This window comes from Uranotaenia lowii, chromosome 1 (assembly GCF_029784155.1).
Source record: "Uranotaenia lowii strain MFRU-FL chromosome 1, ASM2978415v1, whole genome shotgun sequence".
Classification (NCBI taxonomy): domain Eukaryota; kingdom Metazoa; phylum Arthropoda; class Insecta; order Diptera; family Culicidae; genus Uranotaenia; species Uranotaenia lowii.
In genome coordinates, this window is record NC_073691.1 from 170,283,117 (window position 1) to 170,305,496 (window position 22,380).

Genomic DNA, 22,380 nt, shown 5'->3' on the forward strand with positions numbered 1-22,380 from the left:
CTTTTAAAAACAGATTCACTTCACATAAAATATAGCAAAAAGTTCCAAATTCAAAACTTGTTTTAGTTATTGAATCAGTTACAGAAAACATATTTCAATATGGGTCCTTCCGACATGTTAAGAAGCTCGATTTTCGATTTGACAGAACCAGAGAACCAGAAAAAACTGGCACACGCGATTTGTATGGGAAACGTCAAGTTGCCAGGGGGTTGGAACAGACGTACAAGCTCGAACAAAAAATCTTCAGAAAAGTGTGTAAAAATTCAAAAGCTATCAGCAAAAAAATACGTTAAAAATTGACTGGAAACAGTACCATCTGTTGCGCCGTTCAAATGTTACAAATCAACTTTTAAGTGCTCAGTTTTCGAAACGGCGTAATCGTATATCACCTCATGAATAAATTTACCAATATCTCAGTTAAACGAACGGCTTAAATTTATTGCTTGATAAATGTGATTATAAAGAGCTACTTTTAACTTGGCAAAATTTTACTTTCTTATTTTAGTACTACTGCGGCACAAATAACTGACAACTTTTGGATCAAGCTTTCGCATTTCTTGAACGATTATCGAAGTCAGAGGAGGCATCGGCTATGCCCAGTCAAATAAGAACAATCTTGACCACCATTCTCACCCAGCAGTACTGATTCTAGGTATCTCAAGCGGGTTTCATTCACATATCACATTTGCATCCCAATGTTCAACATTTAGTACTTCTTGCAAGTTTAGACAATCAGCAAGTTAGAAAATAGCGAATAAACTTTAGGATACATTTTTTATGCAACATGACGAATGTGTTACGAAGCTCCAACAGAAATTTTCTTGAAACATGCCTAGTAGCTCATTCGACCTGTTTAAAACTGACTCAAATTTTGTTGTTTTTTCTCAGTTTTGTTTTGACAGTTCTCTTTGGTGTGTTTAGAGACATCTGGTGTCCCAGCCAAAAAACAAAAATTGGTTTAAAAAGGAGGTTGGAATTTTTACACAAGTTCCGTGGGCTAGCTTGAACGTCTGTTCTCTGTGTTTCTACTAAAAATCGACATTCTTACGCACCGTTGCCATCCTCAACAAACTGCGCTGATTTCACCTATTTAGACCTCCGTGCAAATAATTTGCGCGCATGTAAAATCTGCTCACTGACGCATACAATGAAATATATTCATGGACTTTACATCTTATGATGAAATTGCATAAAAATAATTGCGACTGGCGCGTCTAATAAAAAAAAGTCTATGATTCCCTAATTTTTAGTAATTCGAAAAACGTCCAAAAACTGTATAATTTGATTGTTCCTCTAACATTCTAATACCGGAATGTACAGAATGCATTCTGTTTCCTGTTTGTTTCTATCCATATGTAGGTCGATCACAGAGAACAGACGTACAACCCAAGTAACATTTAAAGTTTTATGGCAGGCTTCTAGACTAGGGTTACCAGATCTCGCCACATCAAAAAGAGTACATTGAGATCACTTACGCAAAAAGTCAGGAGAAACGGTATAACTTCGGTTTTCTGAGTTCCCAGCCATCACGATCCATTTAATTATCGAGCTTTGCTCCCGGATGGTATGCAACACAGAAGAAAAAGGATGTACATATTTCATATTATCTGAGGAGGCCTCTACTACCTCAAATAAGCGGGGTTCTACTGTAATTGGGAACCGAGATTTTTCCATTTAATCAAATTCTGTCAAATTTGTTGAGGTTATGTAAAAGTTGAATTATTCGGAAAGATATCAGTATTTAGATGTTATGCTGACAAACCACAAAAAAAAAACATATTAAAAAAATCCCTTTTAAAAAGAGCTTTTTTTTATTGTCGCGTATATAGATACCTTTACAATTATTATTTGAGATTAGACACGAATGGCATAACGCTGGTAGTGTCAACAAAAAAAAACAAAAAAAAATGAAATTTGTGTGCTTTAAAGCATATTACCTAAATTGGGTAAATATTGATTTCTTTTTGCATACTCAAAGGCGCTTATCGCGCTGACTTTTTACGACTAAAAATGAATGTTAATGAAATTGAAAACAAGATGTTGAAGTTATTTGTTGTAAGTCGTATTCTTTTCGTAGTTTTAGCACAGAGAACAGACGTACAAGCTCGAACGAAAAATCGTCAGAAAAGTGTGTAAAATTTCAAATGCTATCATAAAAAAAATACGTTAGAAATTGAATACAAACAGTGCCATCTATTGCGCCGTTCAAAAGTTACAAATCGACTTTTAAGTACCCAGTTTTCGAAAAGAAGTAATCGATGTGAACTCACAAAAAATCAATCCAATGTCTCAGTAAAATGGACGGCTTTAATTTACTGCTAAATAAATGAAATCAGTGTTACTTTTAACTGAGCGAAATTTCACTTTCTTTATTTTTGCACTACTATGACAATTAAGATAACTCATAGCTTTAGTATAAGTTTTCGCCCTTCTTGAACAGTAATTAATGTTAGAAAATGCATCACCTATGTCCAGTTAAATACAAGAACATTCTTGACGATCAGCCTCACCCAGCAGTACTGATTCTAGACATCTCAAAGCGGATTACTTCCACATATCACTTTAGAATCCAGCTGTTTTAAACTTTGTATTTCTAACATATTTGAAAGAAAAAGATAATAACTATTATGATTTTTTTTTCATGCAACATGATGAACGTATTACGAAACTTCAACAGCGATTTTCTTGAAGCATGCTAAGCAGCTCATACGTCCTATAGAAAACTGACTGAAACTTAGTAATTTTTTCTTAGCTTTGTTTTGACAGTTCTCTTTGGTGTGTTTGGAGACATCTGGTGGCCCAGCCAAAAAACAAAAATTGGTTCAAAAAGGTTGTTGTGATTTTTACACAAGTTTCGTGAGTTAGCTTGTACGTCTGTTCTCTGTGGTTTTAGCATAAGATGTGAAACAATCTAATAAAATGGAAGAAGTACGTAGGTTTTTCAGATCAAATGGCTTTCAACAAAAAAAAGAGTACATTTCGTAATATTTCACAAAAAGAAGAGTACGCACATTTCTCGACCGAAAAAGAGTACATGTACTCTTAAAAGAGTACGTATGGTAACCCTATTCTAGACCAAGTTTAGGTTTCATTAGAGGCTTAAAGAGTCTTACAAAACTATCGGTGTTACTTGGGCAAGCTATCTCACGAAACTTGTGTAAAATTTCCAACGAACATTTCAACCAATTTTTCCTTTTTGACTCAACCACCAGATGTCTCCAAATACACCAAAGAGAACTGTGAAAATTTGATTTATAACTTTTGAACGGCGCAATAGATGGCACTTTTTTTAAAAATTTTTTGTTCGAGCTTTTACGTCTGTTCTCTGTGGGTCGATCAACTTTAATTTTGAAACTCCTTGGTTCGCATTTTATTACAATTTTCATTCAAAACAACAGTGATTATACCGTTTGGAAATGTGATCCGAAAATCAGTAACGAGCAACATCTGATTTGAAAAAATGTCATCGATTGTCTATGTAAGCGTCAGTGCGAAAATATTTCTGCGTTGAAATTATTTGCACAGACGTCTAAATGGGTACAATTTCCGCAATAATTTTCCTGAGTGTACGCTTTTGGCGTTTATTGGAAAATTGATCACCTCAATGTAAAATTTTGATTGCAATTTGTGTGGGGAACATTTGTATATTTTTAACGCGTTTTCACGCTTGAGAGAGGGATGATCACCTTGATACCACCCCACTCCCTCCCATAAGACCACACATTTTTGGGGAAATAATACTTGTTCGATAATCTAATTTTTTAATGAATGTTTTTATAAGTAACTTTCCTATCTGGGACAAAAATCAAAAATATGAGATATAATTGCACCCGTTCAAACTTTGTTTTTATGAGTTGAACTTCGTAATGAGATTTTTAATATATTTTTACCCCTTAATGTATGCAGACATTTATACTTTATATATATCAGCTTTTGTGACAGAAATTGTGTAAAATGACGCTCGAACAAAACAAAAATACTGCATTTTGTGAACATATTTTTTAAAAAGACACTTCCACATTCTACCCCAGTATAAAGCCCCAATTGCCCCCGGTTGTTATGTTGTTGTAGCAGATGTACTCGCTGGTTCGATTATGGGAGGGGCCGTTAGCAAGGCGTAAATAAAATATTACACTGCAGAACTGACGGATGCCTTCTATCGGTTGATTGATTACCTTAGAGCAGGTTAGTTAGCTTCAGAACTCTAGAAATAGCATATCTTACCCACGCTAATGAAGCCTCCTTCTTTGACGAAGCATTGATGATCGTCTCTAGAGATAGAGACGGAGCGATTCTATCAAGGATCGATTGTTTGGCCCAATTCTCAGAAGTCATTTCTAGCCCCGCCGAGATAAACGATCTCCCTGAATAAGAAAATGTAATGTCTGCATGTTAAGCTTTCCAGAATTTTTTTTTCCTTGTCTCATTTTTTTTTTTTTGAAAATCCGTGCCAACCCGGATATAACCGGGCAATCTGGGATGCCTAATGTATGTACACTGCCGGTCAAAAGTTTGGGATCACCCACCTAAAAACATGCAAATTTTGATCGTTCATATCTCAGCCGTCTTAGGACATATTGCAAATCTTCTGATCTCATTTGAAAGATAATGAGCATTAGCTATTTCGGAGGTATTTTGCCCATAAATAATGTTTTAGTTTTGCACCTAAAACTTAACCTAAAGTTAGAGCATTTTCAAAAAAACGCACTTAATATTCAAAGCCGATCATCTCGCGATAGGGTGGACCAAATTTCAAAATTTGAATTGCATTAGAATCCTTATTCTATACTTCTCAAAACACAATCAAAAAATTTTGTGCAAAAATTTAAGAATGTACTTTTAATTAATAAAATAGACACTTAAGTTATCGTCCAAAAGTTTGGGATCACCCCTCAGTATGGTGTTTTGGCCAAAAACTTGCAAATTCATCTCATTCATATCTTTCTCATCTAACATCATATTCCAGATCTGAAGGGTGCATTTGAAAGCTTAGGAATTGTTGTTTTTCCATAAATTCATACAAAAATTATATTTTAAAGTGATAACCATAAACAATTTAATTGAAATTAATTGTTTTTTTGAAAATTCACACTTATGATTGTGAATTTTTTATGGTTATGGATTTAAAATATAATTTTTTAATGAATTTATGAAAAAACAACAATTCCTAAGCTTTCAAATGCACCCTTCAGATCTGCAATACGATGATAGATGAGAAAGATATGAATGAGATAAATTTGCATGTTTTTGAAAAAATGATCCCAAACTTTTGGTCGATACACCACACTAGGGGTGATCCCAAACTTTTGGACGATAACTTAAGTGTCTGTTTTATTAATTAATAGTACATTCTTAAATTTTTGCACAAAATTTTTTTATTGTGTTTTGAGAAGTATAGAATAAGGATTCTAATGCAACTCAAATTTTGAAATTTGGTCCACCCTATCGCGAGATGATCGGCTTTGAATATTGAGTACGTTTTTTCGAAAATGCTCTAACTTTAGGTTAAGTTTTAGGTGCAAAACTAAAACATTATTGTCGTGATCGATGGTCTCATCCATCCAATTCTCCATCTTGTTCGAACTCTTCCTGCTTGTTTGTTGGTACGCACAAAGTTTGAATACGTCTGTTTCTCACTACACCTTTCTTCAAACTGGTCGCTCAAGATTTTTTATTGCTCTTTTTTTTAAGTTCTCTTTTCTTCGAGTTGAAAGACAATGGATCCCTTTGTGTTTTTTTCTTTTTTTACTCTTTATACTGATACAAATCATTGTGTATTTTTCAATTCATATCATATTTTGATTTTAATATTGTATATTTTCTATATTTACTACATTCGCCTTTACCCCTACTCGTTAGCTCATTTTTACTCAGACTCGCAATTACTATATTTCTCAAATCATCATACCTCATCGATATCAATAGTTTGAATTATTTTTATGTTTGTATTTTACAACACCAAATCTAATTATTAAAAAAAAAATTTTTTTGTTTCGATAATTAAATTATTTGGTTCCTGCAATTTTTTCCGTGCATGTTTTAAATCAGATGAGTTTGAGTAATTTGAGGTGAACGTGCATGTAATGTATAACGCATGTAACGTCGCAAGTTTCAAGAATGAAAACAACAACAATCGTCATGTCAACCACGATCAGTGATGTCAACCTTCCAGATTTTGTCTGGATCTTCCAGACTTTTCGGACTTTTGCCAGACATTTTTTTAGGTTTCCAGACTTCCAGACTTTTGGCATTTCTTCCAGACAATTCCAGACTTTTGTGTTTGGACATAAATTGTTCTAAGATTCTATGAAAATTCAATTTTGTCATGGTGTAATATGGCAGGAAACAGGGTGGCCACCCATTCGGGAAATGCGGGAAAAAGACGGGATTTGGAATTCACCGGGAAAAATGCAGGAAAAAGCCGGGAATTTCTCCCGAAAAGTCGGGAATTTTTGGCTCGGTAAAAGTTTGTTCAATGAAGTTTGAACGAAAAAGGCGAAACAAGTAAAAATTGATTCACAGTTGATCATCAATCTCTTTCCGATTGGCTTCGACCGATTTCTACCAAGTCGAAATGGATCCTCCTACCGTGTTGGATCGGTTTTGACTAGTTTTAACTTGCTTCATTGAACAACGGGAATAACCGTAACGAAATCGTTAATCCAGTATGCTCGTTATACTCACTCGAGAGATGTCGAGTCCTATTAAAACAAAAAAAAGGAAAACAATCTGTTATAGAAACTATTGCAAATCGGAAGCGAGAGGCGGCCTAGGAGGCGAAACAATTGAAGCTTCTATCCGACGCCCATAGAGAGGAAGCATGATGGACGAAAAAATTTGTACTCGGCCAACGGCCAAATACCGAATATTGACCTTTTGAACTATTCGGCCAAACGAATATTCGGTCGAATACTCCAGAGAGTTTTTAATTATAAAACCAAGAGCGATTATTTCATTTTCCTTATATTTGTTCCATTGTAATACCCCTCATGTTTTGAATCAATCGTTAACAATCAAATGATATTACCGTATGATGTATTACGAGGTCTTTTTCAGGTAGGGGTTCCTCTGATATTCAAAATGTCTCAAAGAATTGAAAGGACATCAGATGACTTGTCGCTGCTAGGGCGTTGGTTACCAAAGATATTTGGATCCTGTGAAATCTGGAACAAAACATGTCAAAGCAGGTGCTAAGCAATTTGAAATTACTTATTTGATATTGAATTATATGAAGGTCGAATTTGAGCAAAATATCTTCAAAATAGTAGTTTCAAAGAACGATGATTTTTAACTAAAAAATACCACACTTTCCATCACACGTTTCTACATGGTCGGGAAATTCAGGACGATTTTTGAAAAAATATAAAAACAAAGGCAAATCTTAGAAATCTAGGTCTAGATAGGTGGTTTCAAAAATAAATATTTGGATTTTTGTTTTGTTTCCTGTTTTACAAAATCGAGAATTTCATGTTAACATGCGGGAAAAAGTCGGGAAAAATGCGGAAAAAGTCGAAAAAAAGTCGGGAAAAATGCGGGAAATCCAGAATGGATTTCGAGTGACCACCCTGAGGAAATGATAGTAGAACCTATGAACTATGAATTCAATAAGGGTTCGAAACCTTGGCAAATGCTTTGAGGATGTATGTTAAATTGAGACTCAGACAGAGCTCGTGACTGATATAGTGACAGAAAAAATATTATTGTAACATTGAGTTCTGGGGACCAAAAAAAGGTCGCCACCTTCAAAACTTAGGTGTCCAGACATTTGCAGAAATTTCCAGACATTTTTTAAAAATCTTCCAGACTTTTCTGAAAAATAGTTGGCAACCCTGACCACGATACCAAATTGTTTCCAACTTTTCGTTGATTTTGTTTCGATTTCGAAAATCTTCGGTTTGATTGGCGACATTTAACACGAATCCGCCGGTATGTTGAACCAATTCGAGCAGAAAGGAGGATGGAACACAGCTGATACACCTAAAGCGGGCCATAGACTACACAACATTTGTACAAATGCGATGAAATTCGATGAAATTTTGTCGCTGTGAGCACGATTTGCATAGTGTATGGCACTGCTTGAATGAGCGCCCAAACGGTTGGAGTAAAATCGGTCGGGATCGAAATATTTTGTACAAAACATTCTCCCAGCCGGGGTGGAGATGGTTTTTTTTGTTGCTGTTGCTGTTTTCGCCAGCAATCATTTGTGTTCGCGTGAAATATGTTTGTATAGTGTATGGGCGAGCATAGATCAAACAATCGTCGTGGAAACATCGAATTTGTACAGGCCAATTTGTGTAGTCTATGGCCCGCTTAAGATGAGAGAGTTCCAAGGAATTATCGCAAAATCAGGTAGTGATGTTAGTTTTTGTGTTTTTTTTTTTTATTGTTTTTGATTCGGTCAATTTATGTTTGCCTGTGAGTGGCTCGTGAGTAGTGTATTCAATATCTTTTACATATGCTGCTTATTAGAACGTACAAAGAAAAAAATGTAGCAAAAATTTACGTCGTTCACTACTGTATCACATGATACAAAAACATATCTTTATATCTTTCCGGTTTTTGAATAATTCTACCTGGCCTAGAACTTACAACATCATGTCTCAGCTCTAATTCTTCTTCTAAATCAACATCTGTACCAGTTATAGATTCTGTGTTCATAAGTGGATCCGGTAATGAATTATCGCTATTTTGCAGCTCGTCCGCTAGCTTAACTTCTTTTACGTTTCGACTATATTTAAGGCCACGATCGCTTTCTATCAAGACCAAAGCACCATGTCTATGTAGCACCGTAAATCTGTCTTTGGTGTACGTGGCATCAGTTTTATTTTTCTTTAGCTGTGCCAATACTACCCGATCGCCTGCCTTAATAAACGATTCTTTGGCGCCCTGACGTTTGTCTGTATACTTTTTACTAGTATACTTAGCTTCCAGGTCCCGTTCTCGTACTTCAGTTCTATCAAGTGTAGGTTTAGTTTCCCATAGACAAGGGAACACTCCTCTGTACCGCCAGCCGACTAGGAGCTCGAAGGGTGTTACTCCTAGTCTGGAATGTGGAATGACTGTGTTGTGAGAGTGTACATATCGATCGAGCGCAATCTTCCAGTTTACTCCGTCTTGCTTAGCTGCTGCAAGAGCCTTTATCACCCCTTGATTTTGGCGTTCAACTGCCCCATTAGATTGTGCACTCAGTGGTATAGATTTGTGAATCCTAACGCCCTTATTCTGCCAATGCTCAACGAACTCAGATCCTTGGAACGGCGGTCCATTGTCCGTCTGAATTACCAAGGGTAATCCCCAGGTTAAAAACACCTTCGACATAGAAAGGATAGTGCTTTTGGCATCCTTTCCGTGGACTTCAATGACACAAAGGTACCTGGAATACGTGTCAACAATCATTAAAAACTCTCCAGTGCCACATCCGTTGACTGATAAGAAATCCAACTGGAGTATCTCCCACGGCCCACTTGGAAGTTCGCGACTAGATAGTGGAATGGGTGGACTTTTTTTGCTTATCATCAAACATGTTTCGCAATTCTTAATGAATGTTTCTATCTGAATTCCCATGCTCGGCCACCAGAAATGTTCTCTCATAATTCTCTTTGTAATCGAAATTCCAACGTGACCTTGGTGTGCAGTATCTATAGCTCTACTACGAAGTTCCTTCGGAAGTACTACCTTGTCGTCTTTAAATATTGTGCAACCATGATATCGCAACTCATTAGAGTGTGGTTCGAAGCGATTTAGATTTTTAGACCATTCTCCAGTTATAAGAGCTTCCTTGACCGAGGACATTTCTTCGTCCGATTCTGACGCTTTCTCTATGTCAGCCCAAGACAAATCCATAGTACCCGCGTCCAAGGAGTACAGTATGTGTTTGTCGTCATCTTCATCAAAGGATTCGTCAATTTGTGATCTGTTAATTAATCGAGATAAAGCGTCTGCGATATTCATCGGACCCGGTACTCTTTGTATGCTCATATCGTACGACTGTAATCTTAATGACCAAGATTCAGCCCGGGACACTGCTCTTCTGCATGTTTTATATCCTTTGCCGAATATAAATTCATTCGCCTCTGAGTCGGTACGTACAGTAAAAGAAAGATTTATTAAATAATACTTAAACCGTTCTACCGCCCATACGACTGCTAATGACTCTTTTTGCGTATGGGGGTACTTAATCTCTCTTTCTGTTAACGCTTTAGATGCGCATGATATGATTCGTGGATTCCCAGCTTTGTCAAATTGTACGAGGACGGCACCTAAACCTACAGGAGATGCGTCCACATACAATTCCGTCTTATCGTAACAATCGAAATAGCCAAGTCGTTTGATTGAAAGAAGTGATTCATTTTTCAAATAATTGAATTCCTCTTCTTCTTCCAAGTTCCAATAAAAACTCTCTGCATGAGCTAGTAAACGCATTCGTTGAGTTTTTTCAGCTCTGTTCCAAATGAAACGCTCGGAAAAGTTAATTAGCCCGAGGAAACTTTTCACCTCAGCCTGTGTTTCTGGTCTCCGAAAATTTCTAACGGCTTGCAACTTCTCATCTTCTACTCGCAAACCATCGTGGGAAAGTGAAAAGCCTAGGAATTTCACTGTTTGCTTCCCAATTACACACTTGTTGCTATTAAGACAGACATTGTGCTCACGCAATCTTTCGAATGCTACTTTCAAATTATCGTCGTGCTCTTCGCGCGTCTTGCCAAAGACAAGCACATCATCCAAGTAGTTAACGGTACCGCGGCATCCTGCCAAAACTTCGTTCTGTAAGGCTTCTTGGAATATGTCAGGAGAGTTGGTTAATCCAAAGGGAAGTCGTTTAAAGCGGTATGTCGCATCACCAGCAAAAAAATTGGTCAAATGACGTGAATCCTCGGCTATCTCAATATGAAAGAAAGCACTTGTCAAATCTAACGTTGAAAACCAAGTTGCGCCGTCCAGATTGGCAAGGATAGATTCAAGCGTTGGCATTCTAAATGGCGTTCGAATAATAGATCTATTCGGTCCTCTCAAGTCGACTACTAATCTAATATCGTCTTTTCCTTTGGGGACGACGAGTAAAGACGAGCAGAAAGATTTATCCATGGTTTCTGTGACACGTTCTATTATCCCCGATTCCAAAAGGTCATTGATACGTTTCTTTGTTTCCATCTTAAATGCTGGTGGAATGTTTGTATAGATTCGTCTTGAAGGTGGTATACTTTTGTCATATGAAAGGGAGACTGGCGGAATATTAAACTTGGGAAATTCGGTTGCTGAGGTTTGATTGACTGCGCATATTTCCCCTGCTGATAATGAGCCAATCATTTCGATAGATGGTTTTCTGATAGGCACATTGAGGCCAAGTTGCAGTACGCTATAACGGATTGCCGTTCCTCTACTCAGCAAGGCTCTTGCTTCTGGTATGACGTAGAATTTTTCCATGAGCAAGGGTCGATCAGGTGAGATAAATAATTTCGCAACGAAGGTAGCCTCAACTACAATTTCTCCTGGTGTCGCATATGCCTTTAGTACTTTGTCTGTTCCCTCTGTGATACTAAACAGATTGTCCCTGGATTTACTATTGCTGCGGAGCAATAAGAACGTTTCTCCACTCACGGTGTTGACTTCCGCGCCTGAGTCTATCAAAAATGTTATAGGGACACCTGCGATTCGTCCAACAATTGTGCCTTCAAGCATTTTCAAGCTTTGGATCTTGTTCACTGTATTTACAAGTGAAACTGCTGTCTGCAATTTAGAAATCTGTTTATATATGCTCAACTCTTATTTTTGTTTGTTTCAACTTACGTTGCTAACCTCCGAAATTGAAACGATATTAAGGTTGTTAGAATCAAGGTTAGCAGTGTTTGCATTATTACTTTCTATTGCGTTACTGACCTCCGGAAAGGAATCTACGTTAAGGTTTTGAGGAGAAGAGTCATTGGTGTTTACATCACACTCTACTCTGTGCCCATGGCCGACTGCGGGGTTAAATGATTCCGTTTTCTAAAAATTTTTCAAAGTTGATAACGTGTTACATGTAATGAATAACTGAAACGATGTTATGGTTTCTGTAGAGGTATACATATTTTATTTCTTTTTGCTCAGATTTTTCTATAGTTCCCTTAAACTAAAATCACTAAAAAAATCAATTGCAAGTACATGCAAGTTGCATGATACATAGAAGTAGTGATAAGTGATTTCCAAATTTGAAAGTAAGCTTCGTTTGTCAGTTGTTATTATTTACTCCTTTTTCATTGTTGAACAGCTAAAGCGAATTGTTTTGACAGAAGCGACAATTTTTTTATGTAACAACAACATTTGCATTTAGATTAACCGACATTTCAAAATGTTACCCAAATTAGTTTATCAAATTACATTGCTATCTTCCTGTAAAATTTCTCAAGTACAAGTATTTGAATATCTCTGGAGTATTTCAATTATTTAAGTATTAAAAAAACAAACTCCTTCAAACAAAAACAACTAAAAATAGAGATTCAAGGCATGTCTGTTGAACTTACTGATTTCTTCTCATCCACATTTCCATCCTCCAAACCAATAGCTAATATTCTTTTCTTTTTAGGTACATCTTCTTCGGAGATACGACGCTTCACTGGCCTGGACTCAATGGGTTTCTGACAAGCTCGTGCAATATGTCCTTCTTCTCCACACTTGTTGCATTCTTTGAACTCAGCGAAACAGTTATCCGGCCCGTGAAAATTACCAGTACAACGCCAGCACGGTACTGGAAGTTTTTCGCTACGTCGATTGAATTCTACACGTTGTCGGAAATTGCGATTCAAAAATTATCCATTACAAGATTCGGAACTCTTGCGGGAATCGACGGACAAAATCCAAAAGCGCCACCATCAAATGCTGCGGCAGAAATGCAACTATTTAGTAAAACACGCTAAGGAAAAAAAAACAATTGATATTACACGGTCGGAAATAACTAGCAGTTTGAGGGTTCATTTGCACAACAAACACAATGAGGTCTTTCTCTACGTGGTCTTGGCTCTCTAGAATTAGAACGGTTTTTCGGTATCAGAGTCGTCATTCGCTATTCAAAGCTCTCCTTGGGGGCCGTTCAGATACCACGCGGATAGAAAAATGAGATTTAAGAGCCTCCCCCTCCCCCATCCGGTGACGTGGACAAGTTTGAATTTTTTTTTCTAGATCTAATTTGACAGTTAGAAAACACTACTTTCTGTTTTATTGTTAAAGAAATGGCTGATTTTGAAAAACAACGAAATAGCATTTCCTGATATGAAATCATTTTAAAAATTTTAAATTTCTAAACTATAATATTTATCACTTGCTTGCAAGTGGCTACTAGGGTAACGGACTTATATTGGACCAGGGGACCTATTATGGACCACCTTGATTAGCTCTCTTATGGATCAGCACATTGAGTGCCCGGGCTTCAACAATATTTGCTAAAAATTTCATGATTGTTTGTTTTATAACAGAGCTACACAAGGTGGTCCAAAATTGGTCTTCTGGTCCAAAATAAGTCTGTTACCTTAGTTGTTTAAACTTAAATTGGAAAACTTTGCAATTTTAAGATTTTGAATTAAACATCTTAATAAAACTAGATAAAATTTATCTTCATCTGAATGAATAAGACTAAATTAAATTAAGACCTTGGTAAAATAATCTGTATAAAACATAAATCAGGATCCCAATCAAAATAAATACTTGGCCAAGTCATCAAAACCCTCAATCGCAATATTTTCAGCACTGTTCTGTGGAATTTGGAATCAATAATCAGGCTCAACGAGATATGCAATACAAATAAGTTATCTGTTTTAAATGAAGATTATTATTTTTAATTGAGGAATCTGAATGCGCAAAAACGAGTCAGGTTCTCAATTAAATTCAGTCAGCTTTTCTCTAAAAATTGGTGAAAGTATGTAAGAGTGCATTTTGCAAATGTATTCCAAATTTGAACAAAAGCAAATTAGAGTGCATTTGAACCCCCGGAACGAGGGGTACATGTGAAAAGTTCAATTATCGAGAAATGTTGACCTTTTCTGTCAGTAGATGGTGTTAAGGTTTGTTAAATGATTGTCTGTTGGCATTTATATGAAAAAATTCAAGAGCTAGGTATCTTGGAATATATTATTTTTGTTGCGATTTCTGTTACCACGCCAATCAGCTTGATTTAACTTGGATGAACCAGCCTTTTGTGCATAAACATTAGGACGATTCCTTCCTTGTTGCCCTTGAAACTTCGGTTTTCGGGAGAATGATAAGGCTGCCACATTTGCTACGTCATGGGCATGTGTACGAGCGAATACCTCCTCATTAGCTTTAGCGATTTCTCGAGCGCGGACTTTATCAATAAGGTCCGATATGGAACCATCTTTTTGAAGGACCTTACGACCAATATCACGGATCTTGATATCATGTGCATGTAATTGCAGAACCTCGCCGACGTTTTCTACTAGTACTTCATCCTTGTAATCGCACATTTTGGCTGCAGATACAACACGCTTGACATAGTTCAGATCTGACTCACCAGAAGCTTGGAACAAGCTTCTTAGCTTTTGGCGATGCGTCATGATGTACTGACGCGAACAAAAAAAGTTCCGCAATCTTTCGACTGCGTGAGAGTATGGGGCCAAAACGGAATCTGGGCAATTTTCCGACGATTTAGTACCATCAAGAATGTCTAGTAATTGAGGGCCTGCTTTAACTCGGAAAAAACGCATCTTTGTTTGCTCGTTTTCTACGCCGGCTAGCTCCAAGGAAGCATCTAGAAGCTCAATCCAATGTTCGAACGACTGTTTTCCGATTTCTTCCTCGCCGGACACTGGCTTACATTCACCGATATTCATGGTAGCGAAGGATAGATTATTCATCGAACTGACCAGCGTAGAATCGTCTTTTTGGTTGTCTTCTTTCATTGTAGAATGCTTACGCATTAGATCAAAGCTATCAACACCAGTTTCCAGGACTTCTTCAAGACGACGCTTATCTGACTGTGTCCGTTTCAACTTGGTAGCTAAGGAAAGTCGTCGACTTTTTTCCAATCGTAGCTTCTTTCTCAACAACATGATTGCAGCCTTCTGGCTGCGCACTTTTTTTTTCTAGAAAGAAAAAAACAGTCAATGCACAATTAGTATTTATTTATATTAAGACGAGGACCAATGCACAGTTGGAACTCAATAGTATATCCTTACTAGAATCGTTATAGTTATAAGAATTAGTTTTTCAGAAATAATTAGAGATAAGTCTACCAGTATTGTCATTTTTTAGAACAACATATCAGTTGCCGCAGTCTTATGACTTTTTTAAGGTAACCAATAAAAGATTCGAACCGCCTTACTTACATGTCCCCAAAAGGACAATTAAGCTTGGTTGTATTGCATCAAGACTTTTAATTATATATTGCTTGGGTTATGTAAAGTCTTGAGTCCTTAAGACAGTAACTGATCAATGTATTAAAACGCGTCCTCTCTTGAATTGATATTTAAAACTAATTTCTTTTTGATAGTTGAGCCTTATAAGAACGGTAACTGATCAATAATTGAAACAAGTTTTCAAAGAAACCAACGAGGTCGACTGCTTTCTTTTTTTTTTTTAGTTACATTCTCAACAACATGATTGCGGTCTCCTGGCTAAGTACTTTTATTTTTTTTAAATTAGCAACAATCGATTAACAGTTGGAATAAGTAAGATGTCCCCACGAGGACCTTAATATCTACAGTAATAAGCTTTGTAAGCATATTTAAGGGTTAGTTTCCCAAGGATTGGTATTTTAAAAAAAAAAACGCCGTATCTAATTTTCCTTAATTAAGCCTTTTATGACTACTATTTTTTTTTATGTTATTTAAGAAGCTTATCAATAGATCGACCTGCCTAAAATGTCCCCACAAGGACTTTAATATTATTTTTTACTAATGAGAGCTAGGTCACATTCATGAGAGACTAGAGCCCCTAGAGGGCAGTACCTGATCAATAATGGATACAATCAAACAAGTTCTCACTGGAACCAGTATTTACATCCAATCAGAATTAGCATTTTAAGCTAGTTACTTTGGCTTAACTTGCTCTTGTATTTCAGAGCAAGGATTACAAATTCAATATTCCTCTCATGAGCTACTCAGAACTTTTATCCTCCCAGGGACAGTAATGCAGCTTCTCGGAGCCTAAAATCCTCACTAGGATTTATTAATCAAATCAGGGGTCAAGCAGTTCTCACTTTACTGAGATTCTCAGAGTTTTATCCTCACAGGGAAAGTAATTGAGTTTCTCGAAGCTTCCCATCCTCACCAGGATTTATTGATGACTTGATATTCTTATAGACTTCTCAAAGCTTTTATCCTCACAGGGATTCTAGTAAACTTCTCGGAGCTTTTTATCCTCACAAGGACATTGCCTTACTTTTTGATGGACCTCTCGGAGCCCCTTGTCCTCCCAAGGATTGTCTTATTATTTTTTTTTTGATTCTATTTCATTTCAATCACAATTTGGTTTAGAAAATGTTTCCAATTATCTTATCACTGTACACAAACCAATATTATAGATATTTATTGTTAGAACACCACGTGTTTGAAAGAATCTAGAAAAAAAATAATCCTAACCCCCGCCAAAGCGGCCATTTTGTTGAAAATGATGAAATGGTGAAAGCATGGCCGGAATCTATTTTTTAATTCAAGTTCACAGAATTACCGTATCGAAATTTCAACCCCAAACCATGACCAAAAATAATCTTTTTAATTTTCAAGCTAAAATAATTACCGTTTCGGAGCTTCAACTGCGCCAAGATTGTCGTGATCGATGGTCTCATCCATCCAATTCTCCATCTTGTTCGAACTCTTCCTGCTTGTTTGTTGGTACGCACAAAGTTTGAATACGTCTGTTTCTCACTACACCTTTCTTCAAACTGGTCGCTCAAGATTTTTTATTGCTCTTTTTTTTTAAGTTCTCTTTTCTTCGAGTTGAAAGACAATGGATCCGTTTGTGTTTTTTTCTTTTTTTACTCTTTATACTGATACAAATCATTGTGTATTTTTCAATTCATATCATATTTTCATTTTAATATTGTATATTTTCTATATTTACTACAATTATTTCTGAGCAAAATAACTCCGAAATAGCTATTGCTCATTATCTTTCAAATGAGATCAGAAGATTTGCAATATGTCCTAAGACGGCTGAGATATGAACGATCAAAATTTGCATGTTTTTTAGCGGGTGATCCCAAACTTTTGGCCGGCAGTGTATGTTAGGGCTTCGTGGTGGATATTGCTTAAAACGCACATTTTTGTCCGGGATGATAAACAAACGGTTGATTATTGAATATTTCTGGATAGTTTCCATCTGGTCATTTAGGCCGCATCGAAGTGCTGATCTGATCGAATGGAATAAGAGCAAGTTGATAGAGAAAGCGTGAGAATTACCACTCACAAGTAAATAGCAGCTGGATATTTGCAATAAATTAAACATTTTACGAGTTCTGAGTCGGTCAAAATTATTTCAATGGAAGCGAACAATAAAATATTCAGAATTTAGTGTGGGGAGACTGATTGTTATAGATGAGATTTGACATTTACATATGAAATTGTGTGATTCAATCCCCCACCCAAGTCGATCAAATGACAATAGTTTCTTGAAAAAATTAAACCACAGAACCATATTCGACCATATTTGAACCATACTGTTAAAAGAATGTCAAAAACACATTCGCTTTTTTAATAACAATAAGCATAACTAAGCAAAGACCTATCAACTCTCTGGTGCTCAATACCGCCTGTAGGCGGGGTATACCATATAGTAATCATAAAATTGCGTCGAATAGTTTTTTTTTCCGCTAAATGATTACAAATATGTTAATCTATCAATCCTCGTTACTGAAAACTGTTTGACAAGAAGTTGTCAACAGTTACTGCTAGAGGAAGCTTAAACATATGAGAAAACTGTAAATGAACCTATTTTTCGAAAAATGATCAATTTGAAAGCCTCAGAAATCCTGTGTTTTTCGCTCCAAAAAATTTTTTTGGAGAAAAAAAATCCTTGGTTAGAAAGGATATGAAACATAAATAGCGTCTAGCGGCAGGGTTGGTAAAGTACGACAACAAACCGAAAAATATGCGCAATATATACTTTAACTTTTCATATAATTTTAAATATCTCAGTAATTTGTGGGCCTATTTTAACGAAAGTTACATAAAGATGGGTCAGTGTTAATTTGTTTTGGAAAATTTAGGAAACATTGGTTGAGTTGTGTAAAAACTACAATCGAAAAATTATTGTAAGACAAGTTCCATAGGCCCTGTAGTTATGCAACTTTTCAAAAAATTATGACAAAAATTTTCTTATCAATTAAGTTTTTCGTAGAACAAAAGTTGTTTGTAATCATAAAACTAAGCTTCTGTGAATTTTTCAGCGAGAAAAAATTTGGGTTCTTGAAAGTTAATGGATAAATTGATTTTTTAGCATGATTTTTCGATAATCTATTCAACTGGCATTGCTGGAGTTCTGCCAAGTATTGCATACAATATTAGTTCTGCTAGTGTTTAGCAGAGGCGCTGTTTAGATGTTCCAGCAGCGTACAACGTTGCGTGCAAGTGCTGGGAAAGCTAGTCAACGGAAGAGAGCGCTGTATTCATACTGTTGATTCAAGTGTTAACCGGCCTGAACTTCGGATGCCAATACAACACTGAAAATAATCCTTCTAGGAAAATGAATTTTAATGGAAGATATTGGAAGTTATTAACTTTGATGAATTGCAACCCAAAAATTATGTTAATAAAAATTCCTTCACAAACCTCATTTCATTGCATTCCAAATTAAGCTATTCCAGAGTTCTTAAATTTATTTTCAAATGGAATTTAACAGTTGGACCTATTTACTCTGGAACTGGACTCTGTATAGTTGGAGAAATAATTTTAATATGATTTATATACAATCCCAACAAAATGTTAAACAAATAAATATCATGTCTTGGTCTTCAAAAGGGAACGTTTTGATCAAAATTGAAGTGGGCCTTAATTGATACTTTAAAAAAAAAGACACTGCATCCGGAGGCGCCGAAGATTAGATAAGTTTGTGTGGTCAAAATCGAGCTGTGTCCGAATTGGACGGTTTTAATTTGAATAACCTGTATATGTACTTGAAATCAATCGTTGTTTTTTTTTGGAATGCTAAGCTATTGAACATTATTTTAGTAACTTTACTTAACCCACACTCGGCAACTTTTATCATTTGTTTGCAATGTTTGTCAAATTTGTAATTATCTTGTGAGTTTTTCTTTTCATTTAAATCTTTGTTTGAGTGTTGTTTTCGATTTTTTTTCGAGGTCTTTATGTTAGTTTGATTATTTTTGTTTTTGTTGTTAGATTCTAACATCATTAAAGGACATATTAAACTTTTTTCCGGTGTTTGTAAGAAAATATACTGACCCAGTAAAAGTAGATAAAATAAGAAATTTTTTGTTTTAGAAAACCGAACATATGTATGCCTGATATTAGTATGTTCACAAACGCTTTATAAACTTTACTGTTGATTTTCTAAAGACGCTGCACTTTACTTGATAAGATGAAAAAAGAAGCAATTTTTACTAGTTTTGCTAGTGAAAACTAGGTGGCGCTAAATGACAAACAACTTTGCTGCATTTCCATAGCTGGTTTGGCTGCCAGGTTGTTTTGTCAAAAATCAGGACATCACGAAGAAAAAAATCAGGATTTTTTAGGGCACCACTACAGTTGAGAATAGATGGCATGAATTAAGGCAAAATACAGGTACTGAAGAATCCTTAATTTATGTAAAAACACCATTTAATATTATATTAGTCGAAGATTATAATCGGTTAAACTATTTTATTACAGATATTGTTCGATATCCTGATAAATTTACTATGAATTCAAATACAATTTAGATATTTGTTTTTGAAAATCAGGACAATTCAGTACATTTTAAAGATTTTTTTTTATCAAAAATCAGGATAATTCATTGCAATTTAAAAAATCAGGACGGTCCCCCGAAAACCAGCACAAATTCCGAAAATTCAAGACACTTGGCACCTCTGATCCATAGCTGTTATACACAATGTTTCATACAAGAAAAGTTCACCTAGTAGACAAGTGTGGCGCTGACACAGAACTCTTGAGAGTGTTATATGGGTTATATGCGATCAGAACGGGGGAAATATTTGAATCAGATTTTAAAAACAATGAAAAACAAATGGTTAAAACGTGTGAGTTGAATAAACGTGTGACAAAACCTGCATGACTTTTCAAAGTGATCAATTGTTTTGAGCTTGAAATTGTAAAAAGTGTTAGATAGAACAGCAAAGAAAAATAAAATATAGTTGTGGTGTTGAAAGTTGGGGATATCAACGTGACCTCCAGGAAGCCGCGGCCAAGGATATTTTGTTAAGGTAAGTTCTAAATTTGTTTAATAATGCTATTAAAGCCTCCAAAGGTTGAAAATTCTTACCAAAGGGGAGTTTATTCAGCGATCCGTTGCAAGGAAAAATATTCCTTGGATCCGTTGCTTGTATTGACAAGCATCATCATCAATCGAAAATCATTAGGAAACTCCGATCAAAACGACCAGTGGTTTCCAAACTTTTTTCACTTAAAATCACACAACCCCCTTTCACCAAATACGGTAAGTCATCGTCCCTGAACCTGAGCATATCTGAGCTAATTACAATAACAATATTCAGCCTTCTATTCAGCATTTTTTTTGTGCTGGAAACTAGCAATATTTAGCTGTTTTTTGTCCAGCTGATTTTTCAGCAATAAAGATTGCTTAAAAGACCAGCAAACTCAATTGCTGTAAGAACAGATTTTCTCGAAGCCTACAAATGTTCTATTCATATTGATTTCTATTAATAAATAGTGCTTTTTATTCATATGTTTTAAAGTAAATATTTGTCCCATGCTTTGGTATAAATAATTGGTTTTTTTAATGAATAAAAAATAAAATTTAATTTGCACAAAAAAATAACCAGCACCTTCAGAACCCATCCGGCCGGAATTTAAAAATTGTTAGTCTGTAAAGTAAGAAACGCATTGTCAGCTTACTTGTCAAATTCATGCTAAACAAATATCTTACCGCATGATTCGCTTGAATAGTATTTTTTTTTCTATTGGACAACATCAAACTTCGAGCTCTTTCTTTTTCAATCACCTAAAGTTTACTCTAAAAAATAACAAAGCTCCGGATCTGGTAGATCGATTACTGATTTTCCAGCAATACGGATCAATTGCTGGAAAATTTCCGGTAAAAAGATCAAGTGCTGGAGAGGTCAGCAAAACAAATCCTGTTAGATGATTTCTAGCAAAAATTTGAATAGCTGGACGTTTCCAACATTTTTTTTTGCTGGAAATCGAGGCAAAAATTTACTGTGTACACCGTTAAGCGGGTCATAGACTACACAAATGGATTGTGCAAATTCGATGATTCCACGACGAATGTTTGATTCTGTGCTCGTCCACACACGAAAAAAACATTTCACGCGAACTTAAACGATTGCTGGAGAAAGCAGCAACAGCAACAACAAAATGCCCTCCACCTCGGCTGGGACTGAGTAAATGGTCTGAACTTTGTACAATCAGCACCAGACACTATGCCACAGATTGTTGCTTGTACAAAAAATTTCGATCCTGACCGATTTTACCCAAACCGTTTACGCGCTCAATTGAGCAATGCCATACACGATGCAAATCGTGTATACAGCGACAGAATTTCATCGCATTTGTGCAAATGTTGTGTATGTAGTCTATGGCCCGCTCTAAGCGTAGTTACAATTTGTATCGTGTATTAAGCGGGCCATAGGTGGAGGTGGTTTATTGTTGTTGCTGTTAATGTTTTCGCCAGCAATTGTTTGTGTTCGCGCGAAATTTGTTTGTATCGTGTGTGCACAAGCTATTTGTGTAGTCTATGGCCCTTTATATGTCACTCTTGATTGCAGTGCGATTTATCTCTCTCCGCCCTGCTTGAACGGAGCAGACGAAAGAAATTGCACTCTTTTTCACTTGACAAGCCGATCTGAGGAGTTTTGCCATGCCAGCCCGGAATGGCAACTTATAGAGCAAACGTGCAGAAAACCTTACTATAGAAATGTGATACCATTTTCAAATAAATTGACGTTGGACAGGTTTTTTTTTTAATAATTTTTATTTTCTTTATTCATTATTGTTAATTTTTATTACACCAAACAGTTGAAACTTCTAATAACATGTATGGACAATGACACGCTTTGTTACAGAGATAAAATAATAAGCATAAATATACTTTTTGTTTATGCAAAATGTAGTGTTTTTCATTACGTGATTTTTTAGCATTCTCTTCTTTTCTCTTTCGTCACTGCTATGCTCAATGGCATCTTATCGCATCTCCGTACTCAGACTTTCCATCTGCTTGTGATCTGCCCTTAAGGTTTGA